The 5388-nt window shown below is 44.0% G+C and overlaps 1 pseudogene; it reads right to left on the bottom strand.

Moving 5' to 3' along the window:
* The window catches only part of LOC105512803, a 9072-nt pseudogene extending 4233 nt beyond the window's left edge, over positions 1-4839 (bottom strand).
* Between the last annotated feature and the right edge of the window lie 549 nt (positions 4840-5388).

The raw sequence follows: 5388 nt of genomic DNA, 5'->3' as shown, positions 1-5388 counted from the left end.
TATTATATTGCTAATAATAATACAAATTATTAGCACCCAGATGTAGTCTTTAAATATCATTTTTCCCTAAAAGGAACCATAGCTACTTGAGGAGATGTTAGATTCCATGTCTGGAGCAGAAGTTATACAAGATGAACCTGAAACATCCCTGTTGTATTAGAACTTTTAAGAAACTATACAATATGGCTGTAGAAGCCCATCTACAGTATGGGACAATTTGAGCATCAAAAAGAATAGTAACTGCAGTCCAGGCATGGTGACTCACATCTGCAATCCCAGCACTTTGGGAGGCCGAGGTGAGAGGATCACGTGAGCCCAGGAGTTCGAGACCAACCTGGGCAACATGATGAAACCATAAATCCAAAAAAATACAAAAATTAGCCAGGCTTGGTGGTGCATGCCTGTCATCCCAGCTACTTGGAAGGCTGAGGTGGGAAGACTGCTTGAACCCAGGAGTTTGAGCCTGTAGTTAGCCAAGATTGTGCCACTGCACTCCAGCCTGGGTGACAGAGTGAGACCCTGTCTCAAAAAAAAAAAAAAAAATAGTAATTGCAGTTGACCAAAAGACATCAAATATGTTGTTCATGAGTTCACAAGGATGTGCAAAACAACAAAAACAAGAACTTTGGAGGATACCAAAGAATTTACTCAATAAGCACCTATCATGCTTTTCCTGTATGAACCATATCTCAAAGTAACTAAACAGTTGATGAGGGAATGTTATTTTTTAAGAATAATTCCAGGTAATAAATGTATAGAGAATGACAGATTTACAATTAAATACTAGAACCGGGCGCAGTGGCTCATGCCTGTAATCCCAGCACTTTGGTAGGTTGAGGCGGGCAGATCACCTGAGGTCGGGAGTTCGAAACCAGCCTGGCCAACATGGCAAAACCCTGTCTCTACTAAAAATACAAAAATTAGCCGGGCATGGTGGCACACACCTGTAATCCCAGCTACTCAGGAGACTGAGGCAGGAGAATCGCTTGAACCTGGGAGGCGAAGTGAGCCGAGATTGCACCACTGCACTCCAACCTGGGGGACAGAGCAAGACTCTGCCTCCAAAACAAAAAGAATTAAATACTAGAAATTACAAATACTAGAACTGAAATGAAATGATAGTTTTAGGCCAGCTCTAATAGAACCGTCTGCAGTGATGGAAATGCTCTGTATTTGCATTCTCAAATGCAAAGGAAGTGCCTTCTCCCTTCTTTTGCCTTACAATCTACAAATCAGGGAGATCTAACAGGCCAGGCTAGGCATGGTGGCTCATGCCTATAATCCCAACACTTTGGGAGTCTGAGGTGGGCAGATCACTTGAGGTCAGGAGTTCAAGCCAGCCTGGTCAACATGGTGCAACCCCAACTTTACCAAAAAAAACAAAAAAAACAACAAAACAAAATACAAAAAAGATTAGCTGGGAGCGTGGTGGCAGGGGTCTGTAATCTCAGCTACTCAGGAAGCTGAGGCAGGAGAATCGCTTGAACCTGGGAGGCAGAGGTTGCAGTGAGCCGAGATTGCACCACTGCCCTCCAGCCTGGGAGACAGAGCAAGACCCTGTCTCAAAAAAAAAATATATATATATATATATGCACACATAATACACATAATAAAAAGAAAACACTGACCAAATCAAATTCAAAGTATGGACCTTGTTTGTAACCAACTGTATCTTAGCCTGGGTTCCCCAGAAAGCATAATCTGATACAAAGGCTATGTGGGAAGGTTTTATGAAGGAGATCTCAGGGAACAGGAGAGTAGGGTGGTGATTTAAATAGGGAAGCTGGGAAAGCCAATGCAAGGAAGCATGATTACATTGGCCACCACTAAGAGTGATTCCTTAATCCCAAAGGACCTCTGACAAGCTGCATGTGGCGTGTTTTAGGACCGTTGATCTAGGAAGGAAAGGGGGAAGCAGTTAAGGAGGGTTCTTATTTCCCACTGATCAAAGTTTGCCTCTAGGAGTGCTAAGACCGTGGGCATGCCTGGTTACAGAGCTGATTTCCACTGTATCCCATTCTGCAGCATTAAAGAGAAGTCCTGAGGAAGTGTCAGGCTACAGCTGTGTGAAGCTGGCGAGAGTCTATGCAGAATTGAGGCAGCAATGGCAGGATTGAGAGACAAGTGAGCTCGAGAGATTCTGGAGTAATGCACAGAAGTTATGCACTGATACAAACTGCGCTCAAATAAGAAAAGATTGGCCATGTTATGTGCCGGTTTAAAAATGTTCACTAACTCTTTGACATTTCTCTCTTTAAAAGGTGGAGCCTTGCCAGGCACAGTGGCTCACACCTGTAATCCTAGCACTTTGGAAGCCCGAGGTGGGCAGATCACCTGAGGTCAGGAGTTTGAGAATAGCTTGGCCTACATGGTAAAACCCCATCTCTACTAAAAACACAAAATTAGCTGGGCGTGGTGGCGCATGCCTATAATCCCAGCTACTCGGGAGGGTGAGGCAGGAGGATGGCTTGAACCTGGGAGGTGAAGGTTGTAGTGAGCCGAGATTGCGCCATTGCATGCCAGCCTGGGCAACAAGTGCAAATTCTGTCTCAAAAAAAAAAAAGAAAGAAAGAAATGGTGGAACCTGATTTCCCTCCTCTTGAGTGTGGTAGGACTTAATGACTCACTCCTAATGAATACAGTAGTATGTCCCCCAAGACTAGGTCATAAGAGGCTTTGCAACTTTCTCCTTGCTCTGTTTCAGATCAGTGGCAGTGAGAGAAGGACACTCCAGCAGCTCTGTGGAGAGATTCATACAGCCAGAAACTGGTGCCTCCTGCCAACAATTTAAGAGCCATAGGTGTGAGCCACCTTAGAACAGATCCTTTAGCCTCTCTTAAGGCTTCAGATGACTGTAGCCCAAGCTGACAATTTGACTGAAAGACCTCAGACCAGGACACCCAGATAAGCCACTCCTGAAGTTCTGACTCACAGAAACTGTGTGAGATAATAAGTGTTTATTCCTGCTTTAATTTGCTAAAATAAATTAATTGTTGAAGTTACCCAGGTATTGCATTCATTGTACTATTCTCTCTACTTTTGTGTATGTTTGGCATTTTCTATGATTAAAACTTAAATATTGGATTCCTATATCGCATCATTATATAACAATGTCCGGGTGGACTAAAGACTATCTCTAAAAAGTGAAAGTTTAAGATGCCTAGCTATCATTTTTGTTAGCACAAGATAAAGATTTCTTCTTTCTTTCCTTTTTTTTTTTTTTTTTGAGAAGGAGTCTCACTCGGCCGCCAGGCTGGAGTGCAGTGGCGCCATCTCGGCTCACTGCAACCTCAGCCTCCCGGGTTCAAGCGATCTTCCTGTGCCACCCTCCCAAATAGCTGGGACTACAGGTGCATTCCACCATGCCCAGTTAATTTTTGTATTTTTAGTAGAGACGAGATTTCACCATATTGGCCAGGATGGTCTCCATCTCTTGACCTTGTAATTGCCCACCTTTGCCTCCCAAAGTGCTGGGATTATAGGTGTGAGCCACTGTGCCTGGCCAAGATAAGAATTTCTTAAATAAGACACAAAAAGCAGAGACTATAAAGAATAGATTGATAAATTTGTCTATATTAAAAATGGAAATACTGGCCAGGTGTGGTGGCTCACGCCTGTAATCCCAACACTTTGGGAGGCCGAGGTGGGCAGATCACTTGGGGTCAGGAGTTTGAAACCTGCCTGGCCAACATAGTGAAACGCTGTTTCTACTAAAAATACAAAAATCAGCTGGACATGGTAGTGAGTACCTGTAATCCCAGCTACTCAGGTGGCTGAGGCAGAAGAATCACTTGAACCCAGGAGGTGAAGGTTGCAGTAAGCCGACAACTCTGCACTCCAGCCTGGGTGACAGAGTGAGACGATCTCAAAAAAAAAAAAAAAGAAGAAAATAAAGCAAATATTTATTAAACAATACCACAGAGAAAGTTAAAAGGTGAATCACAACCTGGAAAAATAGTCATACATATAATGAAGAAAAGATTAATAACTGGATATTGGATATATAAGTAACACTTATGAATCAATATGAAAAAGATAAGCAACCCAATAGAAATATGGGGAAAGACTATGAATATATAATTCACAGAAGAGAGACCCAAATGGCCAATAAACAAATAACAGATTGATCAACCAGGATCTGAATCTCTGTGTTGGCAGAGTAATTAACATCATCTCCCCTAGTGACCCTCAACAATGGCTGACTGGCATTGGTGTATAAAAACCCCAAATATGCCAGCCACCTTCCCTCTCTCATTTTCCAGAGTTTTTCCTTGAAATTGAGCTCTAATTGCTCATGATAATAACTGGCTTGATATTGCACCCTGTACTGACCGCCTTTCCTCCTTCCTTGCCTCACTTCCTTCTACCCCTACCTGCTTCCTCAGATGATGTCCCACATTAACCTTGAATCTCTGCCTCAGGGCTTTCTTCTGGGGGAACCTAAACTAATATAAAATTGTTCAAGCTTCCTTGCCTGAATCAAACAGATTCTGAGTCCCTAGCAGCACTGTGGGAACTTTCCACATTAAAAAAACACCAAAAAACAAAAAATGACAGCCTCCCTTAAAATGCATATGGGAGACAGAGCCTGTTGGCTGGGGGCCCAGACTATGGCCACAGTCACAGACTTCAAAGCTGCCTCAAGCCTGGGACTCCAGCTCGTGGACATTCTGCAGGTCTGCTTTCTTTCTGTCCTCTTTGAACCTTGTCCACAATCAGTGCCCTTGGCCCTGCCTTACTTGGGTTCATAGCTAAACTCTCCCTGTTCCTTGAGCCATTTTTGATACGCGGATCTGACTGCAGTCTGTTTAACTTGGTAAACACTGCAATCTGGGCCATATCTCTAGTCACAGGCTTTTGATCAGCTAATTCTGCAGACAGGGTTATGTGTCACCTATCCCCCATTTTGGGGTTCCTGCCACAGTCACAGCACAAGTGAATGCAAGAACCACATCACCATAAAAAAGGCTGCCTCACTGCCAGTGGCTTCTCAGATAATGGGAGTTGGTGCCAGTGGCTTTGGCAGCAACATGAGATAGGGACCTCTGTACAGGCATCAGAGGCCTTGATCATAATAATCTTGGCAGTGGTCTGTATCAGGGCCTTGAGTAAGCACGAGATGGTGCTTCTGGTGGTGCCAGGAAAATGTGCTTGATTCTTTCTTTTTTTGAGACAGAGTTTTACTCTTGTCATCCAGGCTGGAGTGCAGTGGCATGATCTTGGCTCACTGCAACCTCCCCCTCCTGGGTTCAAGCAATTCTTGTGCCTCAGCCTCCCTAGGAGCTGGGCTTATAGGTGCACACTGCCACGCCTGGCTAATTTTTTGTATCTTTAGTATAGTCAGGGTTTTGCCATGTTGGGCAGGCTGGTCTCAAACTCCTAACCTCA

Source organism: Colobus angolensis, unplaced genomic scaffold (assembly GCF_000951035.1).
Source record: "Colobus angolensis palliatus isolate OR3802 unplaced genomic scaffold, Cang.pa_1.0 Scaffold219, whole genome shotgun sequence".
NCBI lineage: Eukaryota > Metazoa > Chordata > Mammalia > Primates > Cercopithecidae > Colobus > Colobus angolensis.
This window is presented reverse-complemented; position numbering and strand designations above follow the sequence as displayed.